General features: G+C 37.2%; 1 protein-coding gene and 1 non-coding gene across 10 annotated transcripts in view; both read right to left on the bottom strand.

Moving 5' to 3' along the window:
• The window catches only part of Samd12 (sterile alpha motif domain containing 12), a 430,917-nt gene that overhangs the window by 246,006 nt on the left and 158,027 nt on the right, over positions 1-26,884 (bottom strand). The gene's annotated exons all lie outside the window — the stretch shown is intronic.
• LOC144365739 (U6 spliceosomal RNA) lies at positions 17,386-17,492 on the bottom strand. The gene has a single exon (XR_013424525.1). It is a non-coding gene; the product is annotated as a U6 spliceosomal RNA (small nuclear RNA).

The following is a 26,884-nucleotide window of genomic DNA, read 5'->3' as shown; positions in this document are numbered from 1 at the left end:
AGATAGTCTGTGGACAACTCAACACATCTGTTACTTTTTTCTACTTGTGGCGCTCATAAGGTTTATTAGATTAATACCCCTCTTCTTGAACCTGTTCTTTCATTCACCCAAAAATTAGTTTATGAATGAACTGTTCTTACAACCCAACCATAATGGCTGAAATTAAAAGCTCTGAAAAAAATCAAGTGTTGGCAAGGATATGGAAGATCTTGAACTCTCATATAATGCTGGTCAAAGTGCAAATTTGATTAATGACCTTTGAAAATTCTGGGGTATCCTTAAGCTTAATATCTGTAAACCCCATCAATTTCATTTCTGAACATGAAAAATGAGTGCTCAGTTCCATCAAAAGATGTGTACAAGACTGTTCACGGAAGCTTCATTGGAAATAACCCAGTGATTCTCAGCAATAGAATAGACACGTGAGGATACATTTGCATAATAAAGTAGCGTTCACCAATTAAAAACCCCAAGACAAAAGCTATATTCAATAACATGGATGAATCACAGAGGAAATGTTGAGTGAAAAAGAAAAAACACAAAAGTTATTAAATAAACAAACTTATTTGGTGGTGGCAGAGTTGGAATAGAGTACATCAACTGAGAAGAGGCCTGTGAGAGTCTGCTAGGGTTATAGAAGGATTCTTCGGCTTGAGCTGAGTAATGTTTATTTAAGCGTATGCACATATGTCAAAATACACTTAGCTGTATAAGTAAGTTTGTATATTTTACTGTATATAAATTAAAACAAAAAAGAAAGAAAGAAAAAGAAACAAAGGGAGGAAAGAGAGAATGGAAGAAAGGAAAAGAGAAAGGAAAGACAAATCATTTTGTCCTAGAGACTGAAAGTTAAAAAAACAAGTTTGAAAGCCCTTTGGGTCTTTGCCATTAATGATTTCACAGACTGTTATGCCCCTTCTCAGCATATTTCCAAACTAGGTGGAGATAATATTTTCCATAAATAAATATTAACAGTAGATGGAAATCATATGGGCAAATAGATAATACAGCAAAACTCTCTGACTTTTTTTTAGTGTTCTCTTGATTGTTAGTCATAAAACTATTTTCCACAAGGCAATTTCAATGAGTTTCAGACATCAGAAAGCTAAGGAAGGCTGGTGTAACTAGGTTACACACTCTGGATCGAATCAAATGTAAGTATTTCCCTCTGACTACAAAAGAGAAATCTTCTATAGGAAATATATACAATTTTTTGAGACTTTCCTTGAAATTCCTGCCTCCTATGATTCTTATGAGAAAATATCTTTTCTTAAAAAAAAGTGTGGTAAAAATATAAAACAATTTACCATCCTAACCATTGATGTGTACAGTTCAATAGCATTAACGATATTCATACTGTTGTGCAAAAGACTTCCACATTTATTGCATCTTTAAAACTGAAATTCTATACCCATGGACTTATATAACTCTGGCATTTCCCCTCCTTGTAGCCCCGGCAATTAGGATTCCACTTTTTGTTTCGTTGAGTTGGACTACACTAGACATCTTAGGTAAGTGGTCTCCTATATAGTATTTGTCTTTTTGTGACCTGTTTATATGACTTAGCATAATATCCTCACGTTTTATCCATGTTGTTCAAGTGATAGAATTTCATTATTTTTAAGACTGAATGATGTTCCTGTGTTTGCATATGTGTGTATACACAAGTTTTCTTTCATATTTTCTTTTTCCATTATCTGTCAGTAGGCATTTGGGTAACTTCTACATTTTTTTTTTTTTTTTTTTTTGAGACAGAGTCTTGCTAAATTGCTCAGGGCCTCACTAAATTGCTGAGGATGGCCTTGAACTTGTGATCCTCTTGCCTCAGCCTCCCAAGTATTTGCCACTGAGCGTGGATGTTTTGATAGTGGCCATCCTAATGACTATAAAATCATCAGCCACTCTGTGTTCCCAGAGAAGGCCAATCACAAAATCAAATAAACAGAGGGGAAAATATTAAAGGTGGAAGGAGCCCAATCCTGTTTTGTTGTTTTGTTTTTTTTGCATTCATTAAACTAGAAAGGATAATGTGTGGACACAAGTCTCAACTCTTTTGTTTTTCAGTAGCCAGTTAGGAATCCCCTTCTTGACAAACGTCACAGAAAGGACAGACAGGAAGAGGAGTCCAGGCTGATTTTTGGTGACAGCTTTCAACTGCAGTTTGCAGATCATCGCTCTGTCTCATAAAGGACACCCTTTTCCTGTGACGAGCAAGCCACCTTCCCTTTGCCTCTTCACCTCCTTTTTCATTACTTACTTTCTCAGCCAGATACTCACACCCCATGAGTACATTTTTTGTCTCAAATCCTACTCTCTCACACACAAATGTATCTATTATCTTCATAATACCCTAATTCAATCATCCATCCTCAGAGCCATATTCTGGACTTGTTTATCCCTGTGAATTATTCAAGCTCTTAAATCTTTAACTTTATCAATACTTCCTATGGGCTCAGCTGTTCTCTCATCCCAGCTAACACTGTCTCCAACCTCATCCACACTTAAAATCCTTGTGCCTCCTTTTCCCCACGTCTATAAATTCCCTGAATTCATTTTCTAATCCTATATTTGTTTATGTATCAGATTCGCTGAACAATGTCCCTCAAATTCAATGTCCCCTGTATTTAGGCTGTAAAAGACCAGCTAAATGCCATTCAAAGATTACACGACTTCCCACATAAGCTAAGTCCTTTACCTGGACCCTCACATCTGCCTGCAGTTTTTACTGGGAGTCTCTTCTTAACTCTGCATCATTGCTGTTCCAAATTCTCTAGGATCATCAATATCTTTATCCAGCCACCGGTTAGAGTGACAAGGTCTGGTGGCAGAGAAGTATTGGCAAAAGAGAATTCCTTCAACTTTATGCTTGAATACCAACCATCAGACTGCTCTGAGACAGAGGTAGACCAAGTGGTGAAAGTTTCAGTCTTCCTAGGTTGTCTGCTATCTTGTTTCTTCCAACTTAATAAGATGTTTGGTAGTAATTTTATTCCAAAAATATCATTTTATTAAATTTGTCATGCTGTTTTCACTTTTAAAAGCTCCATTAATTGCTGATTTAAAGGAAAATTCACTCATTTAATCATCAAGTATTCTTTTATTTCAAGCAAAGATCAAAAGCTATAGTGGCTCAAAGGAATATAGGTAAAGCCTCTGAGTCAGAATTTTTAAATTTAATCCCAGTGTGGTTACCCATTCTCTATGTGGCCTTAAGCAAGACATTGTAACTCACTTTTCCTTAGTTTTCCCATTAAAAAGAACAAAAATGATATTAATACAGCTAACTCAACTTAGCAAATTGTTGAAGAATATTAAATCATTTATGAGGCTTTTATGAAATGTAAAACCCAGCACACGGAGTCAGAAATGGGAAAGGAGTGCACGATAGGGTAAAAAATGTTAATCTTTGCTAATATAGAAAGTTAATTTTTCAAATTAGCCTCCAGTGGGAAAGCATCTCACAGGAAAATAAGTCCTGATCTTCTGCAGTGTTTTACTAGATCACTGAGGAGATGAGCCAAGAATGAGAGAGTTCTGCATTTTTCTTTTTGCCACAGACAGAGCAATTTCATTGTTCATTCAAGAAACACCAAGTGCCTACGTTGTGTCATTTTTTAAAAGTTAAGTTGACAAATATTTATTGCATGTCCCTTATGTCAGTTGCTTTCATTATTTGTATGTTTGTACCCTAGGGGGATGTGCAGGTGATTCATTAGAATGTGGCAAGAAAATCTTAGACTGTATGTTCATATTTATTTTTCATCGGAAAAAAAAAATCTATTAGCTGGAAAGTCAACGAATTTAAAGTATCCCAGGAAAGGTGAATTCCACAGGCTTGAGGAGGTTGTAATGCTGCCCACACTCACTGGCTCCAGATTAGTTCCCTGAGTCATGTTCTTTAACTGTGCCTGGTTACAGGGGTTTGTATATATCTAGCCTTAACTAAACTGGCTTCCATAAAATAGACAAGAAAATTAAAAAGTTCATGAAAACCAAAAAAAAAAAAAATGTTGATGCTGGCATTTTTCACTCTTAAAAAAGAAACACATTTGATTATCTGTATAATGAGGTAAAAGCAATAACAACGTTCCATTCTTACAATAAGATGGTCCCTGAATTAAAAGTTATCAAGATAGACAAACTCTATATCTATATTCACTACTGCTTATTATGAATGTATCTGAAAGTATCTTTTTTTCCCTTGAAACATTAGCTTGTGATAATTTGAAGCCATCATGATTAGCATACTTAAGAATGCTTTATATTTGTCTTTTTTGGATCCATTTTTATTTTCTTTTTAGAAGTATGCTTTATAAGGAGCACAATCCTAAGGTTGTTTATAAAGGGTATAAGTGTATTTGTACATGTCAGGGATATATGCTCAAAAGTTTTTCTTCAATAGGTTGTGTGATAGGAAATAAACTGGAAGTATGTGATGGAGATTTGGAGAAATGAAGGTTAAAAGAGAGCTGTGGGAGATCTGGCAGAATACAAAGGGGTGTGAACAGTCTAAGCTCAAGTCTGAGTATTTCTTCAAGGGCCATGAAAAATTTCTCATGTGGAATATTTCCTGTTCTAAAAACTGTGTGGTGTTTTTAAAGCATGAACTTTCATACTTTGAGACTCTCTTCACTGAGTGGTCGGCATCCCTAGGATCTGTGTGGATTTACATCTGTCTTATCTATAGACTTTGTTGTCAATAAAAGCCATTCATTACTTTCCTAGTACTTTTGGGATGCTTATTATGCCACAGAGGAAACTACCTGTCACATGTAAGAAGTTCACTGACCACAAGTCAGTCACATGGGTGAGGTCCCAGGCTGTCCACTGGTTCCAACTGAGCCCCATCTTCTGAGCCACACACCTAAGTGAGACCATGTCAGTTTTTTCTATGCCACCTATTTTCCAGGTGAATCCCAGTGAAAGACCTCAGACAACACTGCCAGGTGCACAAGGATAACCTGGCAGAGCTATGTGAAATTTCTTATGCATACAATCTGAGATATGAACAGGTTTTTAGTTTTTTTGTTGTTGTTGTTCTGTAGCAATAGATTAACTTTCAACATAATTTTAAGGAAAAGAGTTTCCAATCTAACAAAAAACTAAACAGTTAACATTGACTCTGAGACTAGGTGTGGGCAAAGATGGAAAGACCTTGAGGATATGCTTTCAGTAAAGAGTGTGGAAAATTTTATCAAAAAGTGGGGAAGGTGGAAGAAAGGAGAGTCATACTGTTCAGTGTGGAAATTTTTGTAATACTGTTGTGTTGTTGTAGAAAACAAAATGTACCAATACATTGAAGAATGTGGCTAAGTAAATTTCCAGAAGAATAGCAAAAGTTTCTCTTCACTGCTTCAAACTTACAGGAAAAACGGTTGAGTGAAAAAAGGAAATTTGTAGTTTTCAAGCAGAATTTAGAAAAAATAATGAATGAACACTTGCTTAGCTGAAGAGCAAAACTATTTCTCAGTTCTGCTGTCCCAATAGAATATGATCAAAGTAAGAAAGGAAACCAAGGCTCAGAGACAAAATATAGAACATTATAAAAAAGATAAGTCTCAGGATAAACAATATTCAGAAGATTTAAGGTGGGGTCTCATGGATCATTTTAGTATACAAACAAATAAATAAATAAAAGACATATTTTTTTCTCAGGAGTCTTCAGTGTGCCTTACAGATTCTGTTTAAAAATAGGGCTTCAAATGATCTTAAGAGCATTGTCACAAAGCAATCTTACAAAGGAACCACAAGAGAAAAAAATGCATATTTCAAAGATTTTATGCATGCAATATTGTGTAATAGTGTGAATTTCAGTAAGATTTATAGAAATCTGCAATCTTTTTAAGAGAATTGTATTGGCAGAATATATTGAAAGCTTGGACTAAAAGAAGCAGATATGGAATAAAACAAACAAACAAACAAAAAGTAAAATTCTATGGGCCAGAAATTCCATGGGGAAACAACAGCTTATCTATACATAGCCAATTTCTTATGGGAAAGGAAAAAATGACTCAAAGGATAGAACTACCAACCTATAATAGGAACTGGTAAACGATAGCCTGTAAGTCAAATTTAAGCAGTGGACTGGCTTTATATGTCCAGTGAGCTAAGAATGTTTTTTATGGAGCTGGAGTCATGGTTGAGTGGTAGAGCGCTTGCCTAGCACATGTGAGGCACTGGGTTCCATCTCAGCACCACATATAATTAAATAAATAAAATAAAGGTATTGTGTCCACCTACAACTAAAATTTTTTTAAAAAAATAATGCTCTTTACATATTTAAGTCTGTTTGTAAAAAAAAGAATAAAATTAAACCATGTTGCAAACAAAGCCTAAATATTATTGTATGGTACTATATAGACAAAAACAATCTAACCTTCACCTAGAGGAAAAAGCCAAGAAACAGAGAGAATTACTCCCAGGAAACAGTAACAGTGGGCTGGTAGCAAGGGCCTAGATACGTGTCAGAACTGATATGGTCTTGTGTCTACTGTGGCTAGCCCATGCCTAATCTATCAATTTGTGCTGGAGGGAGGATAAGTAATCTCTTTCATTCATTGATATTCAGATCAAGAGGAACTATACCCAAGGAATAACACCTTCTTGGTAGGAGTCTTCTTCTTTGAACGTGAAATGGAATCCGGGTAGCAAGATGGCTGATTTGTGCATGGGACTGACATTGTAATGGATGGGTCTTTAGGTGGGTGGGTCTCAGGAGGGGCCAAGTCTAATTCACATATAAAATGTAAACAATCTGTTTCTCGAGCAATAGCTATGGTGATTTCAAAACGTGCCTGGAAAATCTCCACTATTCTCTCCATAGGGAGACGATAACTCTGCAATCTGGGAGGATGTGTATCTACACCAACCCACAGAGCACGAGAAAGATTACAGCATAAATTTTAAGATGAGGTAAGAAAAGGCCATACAGTGAATATTTGTTCCTTTTGGTAATTTTTCCCCCCCTGGGCAATGTCTCTGCCATGTCAAGATTTTGATTACCCTAAGACTCTGCCATGTTGGAGTCTAATATAAGCCACTCTTCTTGACAATCTGAGTCCAAACCTCTAGCCAAGACACTAGACAGGTGAGTGACCTTGTTTTGGGCCTCCCAGACCTGTCCATCTACCTGCTGAACACCACTGAATTCTTGACCCACACATTCTGAACATAAAAGAAGGTTGCTATTTTAAGCTGCTAAGTTCTAGAATATTTTGTTGTACAGCAGCAGGTAACTGGAACGCTTCACTGTGTACATGCAGGATTACTCTATGGGGTGGTGCTGTGGACCCAGCCACGTGATACACATTGGTCAATGATTCCATTGACCAATAAGATATAGCAGTAAGATATAATCAGAGGCCCAAGAAGCACTTGCAAGATTGGGTTCTCTTCTCTTGACCCCTACCATGGCTAGGAGAAGAGATATCTGGGACACACACACATGCACGCACGCATGCACGCACGCACGCTGGAGAGCAAGAAACATGGCAGCAAAGCAGAAGTGCCCAGATATTCCTGCCATGTAGACTATCCAAAAATGTACAACAGGCTGCCTCAAAGAGAAGTGAATGCACGTAGCCAAGACCAGAAGGAATACTCATCCAATCTAGCTTGCACCACCAGGAGGCAAACTTGGTGCATTTGGGAGGGTGTGTGTGTGTTGTTATGTACCATTTTAGTAGTTACAGAAAATGCACACAGTGACAATTTTTATTTCAAGGCACTTCTCGAATAAAAACACTTTGTTTCAATCATATTTTCATGCACTGTCCCTAAGGTACGTGGGATATTCTATCTACTGTTTTGTCTTATGATGTCCTTTCCTTCTTTTTGCCTCTTCAAATCCTACATATTCTTAATAGCCTAACTTCAATTCTGCAATCCTACAATCAGCCTAGAGTATTCCATATCATAATGGCCTTACCTCTGGATTTCTGTAGAATTCATTTGTTGTATCATAGTCTTGACAGTTGCTAATAGATTGCTTCGAGGGGTACGTAAATTACTTTTGTGTTCCGTATCTCCCAGCCTACATTTTAAGATCTCTGAGGACAGTTATCTGTTTCACGCTACTTTTGACCTTTCACCCGAGTCCAGCAGCATTAGCCCAGTTTGAAGTACATAACAGTCATTCAACAGATATAGGCTGAAGGCACAGAATGAGCCATAGCTCTTGAAAGGATGTTAGATAGGCAGAGACAACAGAAAACACATTTTATAACACTGCTTTGCCTCGCTTTCTATTACTTCAAATTTGAAAGAATAATAAAACTCTTTATGGAAGATAATTGAGCAATTTGGTGCAGGGTCAGGGGGTGGGAGGGAAATCTGCTGAAATCTCAAATGTTTTCAGTGAATCAGAGTCTTTATGGGTAAAAAGGTATTAAACAATTGCTCTCAGGCTTGACTATCTGCCAAATGACTGATCATAACGGCATAGCTGTATTTCCCAACTTGGAGGTTTTGCAAATCATTAATAAACTGTGCAACACTTACCAGGTGTTTGGCTAAAGCATGCTTACAGAAAGAGTTTGCAAATATTTATATTCCAGAAAAATCCTCCCACTGTATTTAGAGTTGAAACAGAAGAATCATTTCCCTTTAAAAGACTGTATTTCTTTTGTAGGGACAGTACATTCCCAAGAATCATACAGAGAACTACTACCATGAATTTTCTTGTCTCAACTTTATCCCCAGGGAAATTACAAATGAGGATGACAGGGAGGCTGAATTAGAGCAAGTAGTCACCTGCCAAAAACTGTTTAGTGACAATGCACGGTACCTTATTTATTTATTTTTTTTAAGGAGAATAGGAAGGACAGTCTTCTTAACAGCCCATCTACCTTGACTTCACTTGCAAGAAAAGGCAAGCACATTTATTCATTTCTTTTCTTTGGAAAAGGAGTCTATGGTTAAGACTAGGGTTGAGCCTTCCATCCAGAAATTTAGAATGAGGTTCAGTATGTATTTTATCACTTCTAGACTTGGGTGGAAGAGGTGGAACTTGGAGGTGAAGTGCAGAACACATTCTGAGGTCCGTTAAAGGATGGATGAGAGTAGCCCTTTTTGTGTGAGCCATGTGTGTGGTGCTGCTTACAGAGCACTAGGAGATGGTGGGTGTGAAGAGTTCGATCCACAAAGAATGTTCTAATTAAAAGTATATGTCTAGGGTCCACCTGCCACAACTTTTTGAGCGAATGGGGACCCATATGAGACAGACCACTTCCCTTGCATATAGTGGAGTGAGTACACAGCATACACCGAAGCTGATTAATTTATGTCCCAGACTGACTTGTAGATTAAAAAAACAAGAACCTGTGGCTGTCAGCTCATCTCACATTAATTAAAACAGTAAAACATGCCTCTTAAAGGGGGAATTATCCCAGGGTGAAAAAAAAATGGATCAGGAGTACCCAACTTGTAGTTAGGATGATGAACGTCCCAGACTCAATCCCTAGAGTGGTGCTGGGGAGGTGATGGGAACTTTAAGAGATGGGGCCTAGTGGAAGGCCCTTAGTCACTGAGGCATGTTCCTAAAAGGGATTGTGGGAACTTATCTCCACGCCTCCTTTTCTTTCTTTCTTTGAGATGAGTAGCTTGCTTGGCCATGCATTCCCTGTCATTTCCATCTGGCTTGCCCATCAGAGGCCCAAAGCAACAGGGCTGCCTGATGTTGGACTGGAAACTCCAAAACTGTGAGCCAAAATGAACCTTTATGCTGTATAAGTTAATTACCTCAGGTATTTTATTATAGCAATAGAAAGCCAACTCACCTTAAAGGTGAGTATCCTACTATTAGTTGATGTGAAAGCTCCCCCTTGAGGAGCTCCAAGCAACTGCAAAGCACAACTGCAAAGCTGCCATCACCAGCTGCGGTCCTTCAGAAAGCTGAGCACTTCTTTGGGCAAAGGGGAAAAAAATTCCTCACAGGCATTTCTGCCAAAGCCGATTCCACAAAAGGATGATTTCTGCCTCCTCCACCAGAGATCTTTTATTGCTTAACTGGCGCTCTAACATGAACTAAGATACATATAACAAACCCTTCTGCCCCACTTGCCCTGCCACCTGCCAGGACGCGTCTCCTTCAGACCAACTGGAGGGAAAAGCCTTTGTTAAAACAATAAAGATAACCCTGTTCTCAGATGTTTTTTTTGGTACATGTAGACTGCTGCAGATAATGAGGTGTTTTATATTCTGACAATGACATGAGGGGTGGGGAAAGATACTTCTTGACAAAAGGTTGTACTTAATTGGAGGAAATCTCACTTGACTACAGGAGAATTTGGAGATTCTACATTTCGTTCAAGATGAGCAAACCGCAGAGCTGACTCTTAATGAGGTTTGGAAAGGATTCGATTTCCTCCCAGCCCGTGGCCCACGGCAACCCATTCTCCTCTAGAATAAATGAGCTTCTTTTCCAAGTATGTTTTGGGGATGAGCTGTCCAACCTGCCCACATGCATCAAGGAAGTCCCCCGGGGCACATTCCACATGCCCAAGTGGTAACTCACATGCTGGGATCTGCCTGTGAAGGGCTGGACGGACAGGGCCTGGCCTCCCGTGGTGACTCAAATGGATCTCCCACTAGAGTGGTCTTCATGTTCTCTTTTATCGGGGGGGGGGGGGGGGAGGATTTTTTTCCTTTAAAATTTCAGGAGACATCTCCCACAGAACAGTGAAGAACTGATGTCAGTGGTCAGTGTTATTACAAAAAAGAGCCGGGTTTGCTTTCTATCAAAGGAGGGAAGCTCGGTTCCAATAACAGTTCAACAGTTCCTACTGAAGTGGCATCAAGGCAGCAGTTTACAGCATGCACTATCACCTAAGTCACAGCACGACAGCATTAACTGCAGGATGTAGGGAACACAGGGAGAAAATGTTATACGAAGTGATGACCTTCATACTTACATTATTAACCACATGAATTATCATTAACTCTAATTATATTACATTGCTCAGACCAGGAAAAGGATTTTGGTCAGAAGTCATTAACTCCCCTCCCCCCCCCCCCAGGGTCTATTACTCAAATTTTGGCAAAGGGTAATCAATGATACTATCCTTTCACCCTATATCTCTAATATGGCCGTGGGAGTCAGCTGGAATCAAAGAAATCTTAAAACTTTGGGCAGAATCAAATAAGGAAGACTTGGTTTGATCTAAAATAACACAAAGCTAGTTGAACTGAGTGTTTTAGCCACCAAAATTCCAGATTGAAGGAATTGTCCTATGTAAAAACTCAAACCATCTAGTGGTACCTAGTTTCATTCTTTGGGGCTTGATTCTCCTGAGCAGCGCTACCCATGATAACCAGCACAATAGAAACCCAGGAGAACCTGTAAGCCCCCCTCAGTGCCTCCACACTTGTCCCCCAGGATCTAAATCCATCTCCACTCTTTCACGCCTCAAATACTTGGGGAGATACATGTATGTTATTTGTGACTATATGATACAGAAGTCTGATTCTGATGATTCAGTTAACTTTTTGCACTTTGATTTTTCAAAGTGTTTCCAGATTGGCCAATGTGTGTTAACAATACTGCAGGGTTTTTTTTTTTTTTTTTTTTTTTTTTTTTTTTTTTAGGAGAAGTTTTTAAAAAATGGAACTAAGTGGAACTGGGTTAGTGAAGAGAGACTGTTGGTGTGCAGTAAGGAGTATCCAGTTTCCCAGAAGCCAGAATTTCTGCCTTCAAGAACAAGCCCATTTCCCCCAGGCTTCTTGGTGTCTCCATTTCACTAGAGCCACCCTCTAGTAATAGCTCAGCAAATGTTTATTGAGTAAATTAACAAGCAGTAATTTAAAGATAATTGAACAATTAGTAGATAATGAATGATTTGTAAATTAGCAATTTATAATAAATTACAAATTATTTAGTTAATCAGTAAATAATTAAACTTCAATGGAGATAACTAGGAGATATTCCGGAAGGAAACAAAGGGCCAGAATTAAAAAAAAAAAAAAAAAAAGATTCCCCTAAAAATTAAAAGTCCACGCCACAGAATATTTGCAATGAAAAGAAGTGTTATTATTTTCCAACACTGTAAGATATAAATGCATACTGAAACAAAATTAGATAAATTAGTGAGTAGTACAATTCACAGTGCCGTCTTGCATAATAACCTATTATTAACAATGATTTATTTAATATTCAACTGTTAAATGCCCAATTTAGAATCGTACAGTTAAGACCTACTTGAGGAGTTTCCAATTCAAATTCCATTGTTTTGTAGATGAAGAATCTGAGTCTCATTTCAGATGTTCAACCTGCCCCCAGCCCACATTCCCAGTTGGTTCCTATCTTTTCTTTTCCTCTATTCCTTCCATTCAATCCCTATCCTTCAGTGCTTACCATGTATTGTTTCTATGCACTAGGCCATATTTTGTGATTTCAAAGGTAGCAGGTCCCAAATAAATAAGGGTATATTTGTAAAGAAGCGATGAGCTTCATAATTACATTATTATTATATAATAACATTATTATTATTCTTTTAAACCATGATGTTTCAAAACAGGCACTATCTATCAATGACCTTCTAAACTTGGTATGGTTTGGTCCTAAATGGCTTATGCAACGTTTGTGTCTAGTGATACTTCTTACAAGAAGTAGAGCAGACCTGTCTGTAGACCCAATTTACTTCCTAGCCTTTCTTTTTAAATGTACTAAGAAAATCCAGCTCCATGTGATAAGGAAGAATACAGACTGCAAAAAAATTCCAAAAAAGAAAGCCAACCAGTTTCTCAAATAAAAAAGCAGAAATGACAAATATAATTTTCCAACCAGGAAATGCTTTTGCCATCTAGCATCCAATACATGATGGAAGAGCATTAATAAAACCTGCTCTTCCACTGCTTCTCGTCCAACTGACTGTGGTATTTTGTTAATTATCTCAAAAAAAGGGTTCTGGTATCGTTTTCCTTTTTCACTTATTCTAATTAAAGATAACAATTTCTCTTGTTGAATTGTAGCTTCAGTACCATACAGTCTTCAACAAAATGTGTATATATATATCCCTAGAAGTCTTAATCTCCTAAGACTGGTAGATTGGTGTCAAAAGTCTTCCCCTATGGTTTGTCTATTAACAGCATGTCTATAATTGGTAAATATGACTGTTCTGAGTATTAATAGAGGCAAAATGATGACAGTACAGAAGGTAGAATTTTCCTTGTACTGGAGCAAAAAATTTCGCCTTAGTTGTCAAAGGAGCTGCGTACTGCCATCTACTGGCCACTTAGTCTGGGTAATATTTTTTTTCTTTTTTTAAAAAAACATCTCTGAGTTTTAGATTCCTCACGTGGAAAGAGATTCACACTAATATTCGATCAACAGGGTTCTGAGATTAGAAAATGTGTGTGAAATACCACTTTACAAATTTCAAGTGTGATACAAATCTCAGTGGGAAATTTCTTATGAGTGACAAAGCTTATAAGCTGATGGGGACGTCTTCAAAATAGTTAACCACACATGTCAAGAAAACTGCTTGGAGAGACCAAGTGGCCTCCTGGTCCTTTCTGCAGCAGTACTTACTGTCTGCACCCTGCTGTCACTTCCGCCTGTAGTGGGCAGCTGTCTCCATTTGTGGGGAGATGGGCCAGTCTTTGACTTGGACTTAGTGGGGGCACATTTTGCAGAGTGTGTCTTGCTCCCCTTTTTCTATATGCTCCACTGATCATCACTGTAATCTTACTACAAAATGGAAGACTTGGAATGACTAGAGCGGTCTCTCCCACCCCCGCCCCGGCCCCCTCTGGATTTGCCTCACCATTCACTGAAAAATTTATAAAGAAGGACACTGTGCAACATGTGACCTTTTGAAACTGCTCACAGTATGTTCTCCCCTGGCAGGAATTCTAATGTCTCATGGCTTATGTTACCTGCTGTGTACCAACCACTGGGGAAGGACGTTGCAAATTCAATGAATTGAAGAAAAGATGTTCAAGCTTCTCTTTTGGAGGAGTCTTGGGGGTGAGGGAGGCAGACAAAAAGAAAATATTCAAAGAAGTGACACTGCCCCCCCCCAGGGTGGCTTCTGCAGAGGACAGTGACAGGGACTTGGAGATGTATGATTTATCCTGGTGCTCACTTACCTACAAGGGCTGGTTTTGCTACTGTGGCTGCCCACAGCTATGGCAAAGGGGCAGGAACCTAATCGATATCAGATGCCAATGCTAGAGCGAGGAAAGAGTGACTGAAACTACTGACATGGAGATTAAGGGGCCTGGGTGCTGAGTTTCGCATTTTCCTGTGTGTGTGTGTGTGTGTGTGTGTGTGTGTGTGTGTGTGCGCGCGTATATGTACGTGTACATTTGTGTGAGTATGAGTATGAAGTTGAATTCAGAATACAACTTAGGAATCTAGGACATGGACATAGCCAGGAAAGAGATGGTAGGTGTTGGACAGAGGAGCAAAGGGACCAGATTTACAACTTCTCTGGAAGTAGAAATACATACAACAGCCAGAGAATAACTACCATGAGTCACAGAAAATAGTTGCATTAAATGGACACAGAAATGCATTTACAAGATGTTTTAAAGAGGAAAAGAGAGGGTTATGCCACCATCTAAGGCACAATGACCTTTCTTAGCAATAAACGTTTACAGAGAAAGCAGTCTGAAGGGATGCACATCAAAATGTTTATATGAGTGATTGTTGTAGAATTAGAGAAGGAAATTTTATGTTTCCTTTTTGTGTTTGTTGTTTCTAATTTCCCTACATCAAAAAATGAGGGAAAATGTGGCACAGGCTTTTAAAAACTATGACTTCTAAATTCCTTATGAAAATATTACTGAGAAAACAGAACAGGCAGAGGGTGGAAGAGGTCTAAACAGGCCTTGGCAAACCACAGCCTGTGGGCCACATCTAGCTTGTTGCCTTTTTTTTTTTTTTTTTGTAAAGAAAGTTTTATTGAAACACAGCTACCCTACCCACTCACATGGTACAAAGACAGAGTTCAGTAATTGTGACACAGACCACAATGCCTATGTGGCCAAAAGGCCCCGCTGAATCTTCTACAAAAATGTTTGCCAATCCCTAACTAGTTGTATGAGGTCGAGAAAGTTGGAAACTCCATATCTCAGCTTCCTTATTTCCAAAGAGATGGATAATATATCTTAGAGTTACATGAGTTAATGAATTAATGCATTAAAAGTGATAAATTGCACTTGGCATACAATAGATGCCCAATAAATATTTTGTGCCTACTTCTTTAATATTTATTTTTTAATTGTAGTTGGACACAATACCTTTGTTTTATTAGTTTATTTTTTATGTGGTGCTGAGGATCGAACCCAGGGCCTTGCACATGTTAGGTGAGTGCTCTTCCACTGAGCCACAACCCCAGCCCTTGTGCCTACTTCTTATTACCTACTTCTCTTCAATAAGATGCAAAACTCCACTATTTCCCTTAAATAAGATGCAATACTGTACTATTAGGTTAAAACTAATGAAATTACTACTTTGGGTGGTCATGATTAGTAGGCATTGATAACTTATATGGTTCAAGATATGCATTAGACACTCTTTGCACTTCTCCTATTTAAATTGTAATTTCCAAGATAGTATCCACCAATGACATTAGGCAGTTTTTGGTTAGCTAAATTGCCATGAAGGACTGGAAATCAAACTCCAGCATTGTTGTGTCTAAGTTCAGACATCTGTGTGACTGAAACAACCTGCTATATTGATACTGCATTTTGTTGCTTGTGAAAATCAGGCCAATAAGCACTTAACGTCCTTGTGGTGTGACCGATTCTATGCCCATGCCCTGAACAAAAGTGTTCAGAGAAGGGAGATTCATGTCCCCCCTATGATATGGCACCTGGCTCTTAAATTGTAGCAGACCCAGCAGGCTTCCACAGCACTGTGACAGTCGCTCTTGATCTGAGCAGAGTTCCAGACAGCCTGCCAAAACATTCTGGGAAGCCCTGCCGGAAGAGAATGTGGGACTCGGGACACTGCGAGTTTGGAGAGTCTGGCATGAGCACTTCTTCAAGTACACTTAAAGATGACATTTTGGGACTTAGTTCAGATCCCAAAGAGGAGTTCTTTACAAAAGTAAAATGGGACTTTTCTGAGAATGAGACAGGAAGACAGACTTGAACATCAATAGAATGTAATTATAAGAAGCTGAAGATAGGAAAGTATAGAATGAACTTCATGAAAAGGAGGCAAATCAGGAAACTGAAGGACTAATCAAAGTGTTCTTATCAACAGAAATGAAGAAAGGCTTTAAGTTCAGTGCTAAGACTATCAAAGGAAGAACAAACTCAATTTAATCCAATCAACACTTATTAAGTACCTATTTTATGCCAGGCACTGGGTTCACACAGCTAGAGAGATTAAGATAAATCAGACAGTTTTTCTACCCTGGAGGAGTTTCTGGGCTGGTGGGAGGGAGATAAACACATAACCAAATAACTTTAATATCATGTGATAAGTGCTATAATATTAGCAATACTAGCTATCACTCACTGCATAAAATGTAAAGAAAATGCATCGTGGAAAAGTTAATTCTGCTTGGAGAGCTCCAAGGAGGGTAGGGAGGAGGGAATAAATAATGGACGAGATGGATATTGAGTCAAGAATGAGAGGGATTGGTTGGAGTCCTAGGACAGTTACAAATGAAGCTCAGGAAGGACATCATATGCTAAGCTAAAGAACTGGGATTCAGTAGGCATTAAATCTGTGCACAGAAAATGACCCTGTAAAGTCTGATTTTAAAAGTCAGAAGAATAGATGTCTTCCTAGAGGCCCGTGAAGCAGGATCATAGGGAGAAGAGACCACGATGCCCAGGAGAGACAGTGAAGACACCCTGAGGGACGGTAGGAAGAACAGACAGGAGGGGTCATATGTGGGATGCAGCCCGTGTTCAAATTGAAGTGCAAAAATATAAATAAATAAATAAATAAATAATTAAAAAAACAAAGGAAATGTGAAAAAAAAAAAATTGAAGTGCAAAGTGAGACAGAAGGTCCAAAGATCCAGAAGTGTGTGTGTGGGGGAAACAGATGAATACAATTATACAATTCTCGTTGTAGGAGAAGGGAGGAGAGCCAAGGTTTCAGCCCTGGGAGAGAGGGCTTTTCCTCATACATTAAGGAAGCAGGGAAGGAGGGGTAAGGAGGCAGCCCATCTTTTTGGGGTGGAGGTAAGGGAAATTCACTGCCATGGGTCTCCATTCTTAAAATAATGGGAGAGGGGTAGAGGCTTGTGCAAAGGCTTGTGAAACTACCAATGCAGCCTGGGAAAGGGAGCAAATGAGAGACAGATAAAAGAGCTATTCAATAGCTTCAGGATCTAGCTAGACCGATACGTCATGTGTTGGTGATGGCACTCATGAACACGCATATTTGACTTTTACCAATAGTGCATTGGGCTCATCTCATTCATTATTAATCACGAATTTGCGAATTTGCGTGTCATCCTTGCGCAGGGGCCATGCTAATCTTCTCTGTATCGTTCCAATTTTAGTATATGTGCTGCCGAAGCGAGCACGATTATTAATCAAATCATATCCTTAATGGGTACTGATACCCAGGGAGGAAAACCTAATTTCCTTTCCCTGGATCTCAAACCTATGATGTAGTTCCAATCCATCCTTCTATCTTTACCTTTCTGAAGTTCCCCTTTCAGGATCCAGAAATCCAAATGCCTCTCAGTCTCAGGCCAGTGCCCTGGAATGTGAAAACAGGGCTCTGAGGCAACAGCGGGGTAAGCCCATGGCTCAGGCGCTCTCATACTTTCTTCTAAAATTTTTCCAAGGGGCCAAAAGATTATATACACACAATCTGATGTTTGAGGGGCTCTACCTTTATTTTTAGGGGCTTTATCTTCCAAAATTTTATGTAGGATAAATTTGGCCACCTTTGAGCAGACTTCCCAATTAAACTGGTCCAAAGATAAGAGTTCCTTGTCATTTCTTCTTCCATACTAAGTTCCATGTTTTTTGGTTTTTTTCTATACTTCCCACTTGAACTTTTAAGAGGCTTTCTTTTACCATGTAGAAGTCAAAATATGAGCTCTGGTTTAAAATCCTGACTTTTCTATTCTGGGCTTGCATGACATTAGAAAAGCTATTTAAGTTCTCTGGGCCTCATTTTCTTCATGTATAAAATGGGAATAATAATACCTACATTACAATGTTATTACAAGGATACAATTCAAAAATATGTGCAAAATGCTAGCTGGAGTGACTGGCATATAAATACTTAAATACTTTTCTAAATTGCGTGGTTTTCCCCAACACGATGATAATTTGTGGAAGGGCAAGAACTACATCTTTTGAATTCTTTATATCCTGAGTAACTAGGAAAATACCTTTGGGATATGTAATGTTAAGTATATAAAAGATGGAATGATATTTATAATAATCATTACTAAAAAATGCATTGGACAAGGCAAAGTTTTGGTGGGTTGGGGAAACTGAAGCTGACTGGTAGGTGTTGGAATGTTAATTAGAGAACTGAGATATTCTTCTTACACAATGAACGCAAAACCAACCCATATAAACAAACATGTGTATGTGCTTATGCATATGTGTGGACACACAAATCTATATTTATATAGTTCCTTACTACTTGCAAAGTGCTTTGCTTTACACAAAAATTTGTAGGAATTTCATATAGCTACAAAATAACAGTAATAAGAGCTAATGTCAATTTACTATTTTAGAGAAAAGGAAGCCCAAGGCTCAGAGACATTAAATGAACTTGACCTAGGCCACAGGCAGTGAACACTTGGTGGATCAGACTTTATAGTCTTTCTCTAATATTTCATAACCACCAAAGATATGAAGTTTGTCAAGCGTTTTGTAAAAACTTAACAGCAACACTGTCTTAAAGTTAGTATGGGAATTGAAGGATATCTTTAAAGAGAATCTTCATGGAGAACAAGTTTGAACAAAATGCCTTAAAAAGATGCTGGCCAACTCCTCTTGAAGACAGCTGCAGTTCATCAAAGTAGTTCCACAGGATCTTAAATATGATTAGCTCCCGCCGTGTGGGCTTCAGTTTCCTCCATCACTAACGTATTTCATCAGACTCATCACCAAAAATAATGACATCCAAAGAAGAGAGCCATCGGTCCACCTAGCTGATGGCCTCTAAAAGCCTAATCTCCAGTTCCCCCATAAGTGCTGCTCCAAAGATTCTGCCCTCACAATCCTGGGCTCTGTAAGAATGGGAGGATACTCTGTCTTAACAGGAAGGATGCCTGTGGTATATTAATTTCCATACAGAAAATGGGAGCAAACCTCATTGGGGAAGGAATCTTCGATGATGCAATCTGACCCCAGTGCTTTCCAAAAACATATGAAACACAAATGAAAGAAACTGACACAGTAATTAACACAGTCATTAGTTTTAAAGAAAAAGGGGGGGGGAATCAAATGGAAACAGAATCTAAAAAGCAAATCGGGACTTCTCAGAATGCACCCCATGTAGTTGCCTTGATTTGTCTGACAGGGTAAAAAGTTCAATGTTCAAAATATAAACAGAGGATTTAGACCTTTAGTCACATTTTATTTAGTTCCATATGACATTCTCATAGGGGACAACAGAAGTACAATCTTTATAAAAACAAAAACAAAAACACGAGGGCAAACTGGATTTGGTTCAAGGTGAAGAAGATGAATTCCATCACTAGAACACCTTCACTTTGCTCCTCCAATTTGCATGGCCACCTATGGGACTTTTCATAAGAATGGGACTTCTGTTCTCCCTTAGCAATGTGGCTAAGCTTTGAACATTTTCTGGCAATCCAAAAGTTGTGTGCCCTTGTACAAATCAGTTTAGCTCTTGGACTCTTTTTGTGAAGACAGGAGACATGAGGAGGTCCCCTTCAGTCAGATGGTATAGAACCAACGATGCTGGGGTTTTCTATCTCACTGTGATGGGGTCAATGTGATCCATCTCCATTAGCATAGTATTTAGTGAATAGTGGTGCTCACTAAATGCTTATTGATTTAACTATAGGTAGACCGATAATGATGATCAGAGGTGGTTTTTATTGACTTCAATAGAATGTGCAGGCACTTTTGTAAGTATTTTCTCCATTTTCACTCCCTAATCATCCCCAAAAGCTGGAATGGTAGATCCTGCTGATGGTAAATGGTCATCTCCTCTATATATTTTGAGTGGCCCACTGAACCCTGAGCCTCACACAGTCCTCACCTATAATAGCTTGCAAGATTGTTCTGATTCTTTAACATTGAGCAGTTCTAGACAGAGTTCTGGGATTTTTGCAGCCAACTGCTCATCATGTTCATTCAAATCAGCACAGCCCCCAGCACACAGAACGCATCTAAGAAATGACGTGTTATTAAAGACATCAAGGTTTTCTAACACAGGACTGCTGCATAGTGCAATTCCTCCTTCTGTTCTAACCGTCTGATCTAGGAAACACATTGTTTATCTGGTGGCAACTTCCACTATTAATCTGCCAAATATTATCACTAATATTAAATAAACCCTGCATTTAGAATATCAGTAAACGTGTCCTTGGAGCAGTAGCTTCTTTATGTTAGGCTACAAAGTGTTGGTATTCTATGATGAAAATGGGAGAAATAAAAATGATGTACGTTTTTCTGAGAGCAACATTTATTACATTTTTAAATATTGAAGGTTTTGGGGGGTACTAAATATTTCTTTGGTTTCTAAAATGGTGAGAGTCATTTTTAATTCAAAAATTTTTCCATTAAGAAAAATATGAAGTTGGCAACCACATGCCATTCAAAAAGCTATCTTCTGCAGTTTAACTCATCATGAGTTCCGAAGGTCTTGGCTGCACGAATGTAGACTTCAAATACCAGAATCTCAAGAAGCCAAGAGGGTTCTTCTTTTGTTGCTCCAACAAAACTAGTAAAACTATGCCTTTCCTTACAAGAATGCTTTAGTAAAAAAATAAAATAAAATAGGGTAGATTTTTCAAACTTTATCTTTATATGGACAATTATCTATGTTGTGAATAGATGAATATGAAACCTTATCCATTCATCCATCCATCTTTAATGTAAATGACCCAACAGCCAGGATAGAACTATGTAGGATAACATTTTCATTTTTTCCCTTTCAAAACAGTATGTTATCTAAAATTTTAGAAAATCAAATCAACTTTATTGACATATAATTTATATAAATTCCACACATTTGAAATACAAAATAGATGATTTTTGAGGCAGGTATAAAATATTTTCTTCACCATGCAAAGTTCCTTGCTCTATCTCCCTTCCATCCGCTACTCCCATCAACATTGATCTGACTGTGTCATTCACTATAGGTTATGCTCGCCTGTTTAGAATTTCACATGGAATCCCATAGTATGTGCTTTTGTGAGTTTCATCCAGCACAGTGTGAGATTTATTAACACCAATGTGCATCAGTTGTTGGTTCATTTTATTACTGAGCAGTGGTTTTAGTGTAAACATACCATGATTTATTTTATTCCTTCTTGAAGGACATAGTGGAATAAGAAGTTGCCTATTCTAAGTTCTTTTGAGTATTAGTGAACTATACTTTATTATATATATTTGTGAACTTTTATGAAAGTATTTTTATTCCCCCTCCTTCTCTTGGGGGAAATACACCAGAGTAGAATTGCAGGATCATCTCTCAAGGTAGTGATGAACTTTATAACAAACTTAAAGTTCTTCAATTAGGTGACACCATATTGTACTCTCAGCAAAGGACAAAAGATTCATTTGCATCACATCCATAGGAAAGTTTGATATTGCTTGGTATTTGAACTGAAGGTATTCTATGGGTGTAAAGTAGCATCTCATTGTGGTTTTATTTGCATTGTCCTAAAGATTGGAATATTTCTGAGCATGTTATTGTGAGCTCATTACCCATTCTTGTATCTTTTCTCTAAAGGGTTGGTTCAGATCTTTTGAGCAGTATTATTGGGTTATCTGCCTTCTTGAGTTTTAAATGTTATTTATCTTTTCCTCCTCCTCCTCCTTTTCCTTTTTCCTCCTCTTCTCCTATTATTCTGCTCCCTCTTCATTATCAATCCGTCTCCTTCTCCTTCTCTTCTTCCTCTTTCTCTCTCTTGCTCTTACACACACACACACACACACACACACACACACACACACTTTCATTTCTTAATGAATTCTTTGAAGAACAGAGGTTTTAATTTTGAGAGAAAAAACACTAATTTTCATCTTTTTTAAATTTTAAAGTTTATACTTTGGATGAGGGGTTTATCTAACCAATCTTTGCCTATCCTCAAAGTTCTGAAATTTTTCTCTTAAACTGTCTTCAAGAAATTTCATAGATTTGGGTTTCACATTTAGATCAATGAATTCAGATTAAATTTCGTGTGCAGCATGATGTAGGGGTAGAAGTACATTTATCCAGCTATTCTGGGACCACTTATTGAAAAGAATACTCTTTCTTCTGTTGATTTTATTTGCTATCATTTAAAAAAGTAATTTTCCAAATATGCATGGGTCTATTTCTAGAATTTCTATTGATTTATAAGTTAGATTGTTTTTTTAGCAACATATTATCTTAGTTATTGTAGTTTCATAGTAAGTTTTGAAATCAGTAGGTAAGTCCTCAAAAATTTGCTCTTTTTCTAAAGTGCTTTTACTACTCTTGCTTCTTTAAAGTTCCATAGAAATTTTAGAAATGAATGTGTTTATTTCTTTAAAAAGCACTGCTGAGATTTTGGTTGAGATTGAAGTGGATATATATGTCATTGAGTGAAGGAACATGATTTTAATGTTGACTCTTTAAACTCACAAATGTAGTACATCTCACCATTTATTCAGAGTTTCAATTTCTCTCATCAGCTTTTTGCAGTTTTGTGAGTAGTCTAGCGCATATTTTATCCAGGTTTTATATATTAACTTTGTATTCTATGTGATGCTAAATTAAATCATTATTTCTTGTAAAATTGTTTTCTTGAGGTATTTGTCTCCTTGGTATCTCTTAGGGTTTTCCATAAAAACAAAGATGCCATCTATGGGGGGAAAAAAAAAGGAATGAAAGGTTTTACTTCTTCTTTTCCAATCTTCATGCCTTTAATTCTTTTTCTTGTTTTATCTCACAGTCAGAATCTTCAGTACAATATTTAATAAAAAGGAGAGTGAATGTGCTTGCCTTGTTCTGGGTTGTAGAAGAAAACATTCCATTTTTCATTACTAAAAACTATGTTAGCCATGGGTTTTATTATAAATGCTCTTTATCAGGAAGTTTTATTTCTAGCTTTATCATGAATAAGTACTGCATTTGGTCAAATGCTTTTTTCTGCCTCTATTGAGAAGAATGCATATTCTGCTCCTGGATAAAGCATTGTATAAATGTCAATTAGGTCAAGTTGATTGATAATACTATTCGGGTCATCTATATCCTTACCGATTTCCTCCTTGCTGTGTCAATGAACTAAGGAAAGTGAAACTGAAATTTATAGCTATAACGGTGATTTTATTTATTTCTTCTTTGAATTCCATCAGTGTTTGCTTCATATATTTTGATACTCTGTTGTAAGATATGCAAATCTAGGATTTTTATATCTTTGTGGATAATTCACTGCTGGATCATTCTATAATGTCCCATCTTATTCTTTTTTACATTTTCTTATTCTAAAGGCTGCTTTGCTTCAACTTCACCCAGCCACTTCTGCTTCCTTTTGACTGTGGTAGCATGGTATAGTTTTCTTCAACACTCTACTTTTAACCTGAGTCTATATTTAAAGTATGTTTCTTATAGATAGCATATGTATAAGTTTTCTTCCACCTAAGATGATAATATCTTTAAACTAGCATTTTAACATTATTGAATTAAAACTCATCATCTTCATAACTTTTTATTTACATATTTCTCTGACTTATCTTGATTTTAATTGAGCATTTGATATGATTTCATCTTATTTTTCAATTTCTTAATATGTCACCTATATTTCATTTAAAAAGTTTTTTAATTGTTATCCTTGAGTTAACAATGTATGTTTTTAAAGTAATCTAAGGGGAATGGGGAATACTGGGGAATGATATTGGCCAAATTATATTGTTAACTGTGTACATATACAAATATGTAAAAACAAAATTCCACCATTACGTACAACCATAATACATGGGAAAATCTGATTTTTTTTAGGATTCATCTGTGTCCTTTTTTTTGGAAGATAGGTAGTTCTGACATAATAAGCCTAGGTGTGATTGTTTTGGTATTTATTTTGCTTGATGTTCTCTGAATTTTTCGGATATGTGGTTTGATGACCATAATCAATTTCAGAAAATTCTTTCATTATTACCTAAAGTATTTTTTCTGCCTTCTCTTCCCTTCCTGACAACTCTAATAATGCATATTAAATAATTCACATTTCTTAATATGGTTTTAGTTACTGGATGTTCTGCTCTGTGCTTTCATTCATTTTCACCTAGGTATTTCATTTTGGGCAATTTCAATAGATCTATCTTCAAGTTCACTGATTCCTTCCTTGGCTGTGTTAAGTCTACTGAAGGTCCCATTGAAGGGACTTTTGTTCTTGTTTTTAATTTACAGTATTTTCTTTTGGTCTTTTATGTTTCCATATCTTTCTTATGCTACTTACCATTTCTTGTATATGGTATGCTTCTTACATTAGAGCCTTTAATGTATTATGTATAGTTATTTTAAGTTTTATTTCTGAAAATCTAATATCAATACTACAGTTAAATCTGGTTCTATTGACTATTCTCTTTAGTCTGATTTTTATTGCTTCTTGACATGCCTTATGACTTTTTGGTGAAAGCTGGACATTTGCTTGGTAATAAGAACTATATTAAATAGGTCTTTACCATAAGTGTATATGCTACCCTGGCCAAGAAGTGAGATGTTTGGTTGTGATAGCCATAGGCTCCAAGACATTCAAATTCCTCTTTTGGATTCATTTTTCCTTCTGCTCTTGGCTTTGGTTCTTCCTTTTGTTCTGCTCCTCAGAGAGAATCTTCACCTGTAGGTTCTTTCAGTCACATCCTACTGCTGTTACTATTGTAGACATATTAGGGTGATTTTAGATTGTGGAGCAAGGGTGTTTTTAACTGAAATTCCAGTAAGTATGTCTGGAATATTCCTTTAATAGTGTTCCTGTCCATCCTTTAGGAGTGGAAAGCTTTATTTTTGTCCCTTGCCCCTTACCTATTTCCTGTTCCCAGATTACTTTTAAATGCCCTCTCACCTGTTGACTGTGTTATGTAAGCATACATAATGTTCTCCTTAAGCCAGATTTGATTTGTATCTTGTCAAGAAATTTTAGGTCTATACCATAATATTCTTTCAGTGTCTTTGGTAGTTTTTTGGCATCTGGGTTATTGTGACCTAATAAAATGAAACTGAAAATATTTCCCTTTTTCTCTATTTCCTGAGAGAATTTGGAAAAATTTAGTATCAGTTCCTTCTTGATTATTTGAATTCACTGGAAAAGGCTTCTGGGCTTAGAGTTTTCTTTGTGGGAAGTTTTAAGCAAAAACTTAATTTATTGAAAGATATGTGGCCACTTAAAACAGACTCAAAAAGGATAGAAAATCTTCAGTTGTACTTTTTGAGGAATCTGTCCATTTCATATAGGCTACTAAGTGTACCGACATAAACTTGTTCACAATATTTTCTAATCTTTAAATGTATGTAGGGAGTTTAGTGATGACCTACTTTCTTCTTGATACAAGCCCCCCTCCCGCCTTTTTTGTCTTGTTTTATCTAGCCAGGCATTTATCAATTTTACTGATCTTATCAAAGAAGCTACTTCACTTTTGTAAAATTTTCCTCTACTGCTTGTATGTTTTGTTTGTATGTTTTGTTTTGTTTTGTTTAACAATTAAGTTTATTAATTCTTTATTATTCATTTTGGAATTAGTGTGTTCTTTCTTTCCTAACTTCTATGATGAAAATTTTATTCATTAATATCAAGTCTTTCTTTTTTAATACAGGCTTTAATGCTATAATTTTCCTCTAAATGCTGCTATGGCGACACCATACAAATCGTTTGAATAAGATATTTCTATTATCATTCAGTTCCAAATTATCTCTAATTAATTTTGTGATTTTTTTCCTCCCTTCATGTATTTACTTGGATATATGTTAAGTTTCTAAATATCTGGGAAATTCCAGATATCTTGTATGATTTATAATTTAATCCTGTTGTGGTTAGAGAATGTGTACCCTGTAAAAGTTCAGATTTTTAAAGTTTATTTAGCTATGCCTGGCATTTAGTGTATCAGGATGAAAAATTCTCATGAGATTGAAAAGACGGTGGATTCTGAAGTCCCTGGGTGTAGGTTTCTGCTTGCACTGAGGTCGGAGGCCATATGCATTTTTAAATAAATGAATTAACTATGATTTATAAATGAATTGAATAGAAATAGGCTAGTCAAGGTGGCTAGAATGGAAATTCTCAGTAAGAAGAGAGGAAGCCTGCATATCTAGAATGAAGACAAGAAGGTCAATGTAACTGAGGGAACAATGGCCCAGGAAATGTAGGGGATGTCTGGTTAAAAAAAAGCCAGAAAAGGTTTGTAGAAGAACGTCTCCTGAAACGTCGAGAAGGTGGAAGGTTAGAAGTTTTACGGAAATCCAATGAGACTGTCTCTATCTTCTCCATATAGAAGGAAGAACATCAACTAGAGACAAAGGAAGAACTTGGAAGGCAGTATTTGGGGATATCTGACCAACAGTCCCCCGGGACAAAGGAAAGGGTTGGATAGTGATGTGATGGTTCCTCAGAGGCCTGGCAGAAAGAGTCTGCAACGGTGGCTGTCATCTGTGGCTTTCTTGGGCAATGGTTTCTAACCTGGGGACCTAAAGAGGACCCAGGACTGTGTTTCAATTAAACCTCCTATGAACCTGCTAATAATTTTCAGCTATCAACTTAATGTGTGATAAGTCCAACTATAAGGCTTATCCCCA

Source organism: Ictidomys tridecemlineatus, chromosome 7, assembly GCF_052094955.1.
Source record: "Ictidomys tridecemlineatus isolate mIctTri1 chromosome 7, mIctTri1.hap1, whole genome shotgun sequence".
NCBI classification, from domain to species: domain Eukaryota; kingdom Metazoa; phylum Chordata; class Mammalia; order Rodentia; family Sciuridae; genus Ictidomys; species Ictidomys tridecemlineatus.
This window is presented reverse-complemented; position numbering and strand designations above follow the sequence as displayed.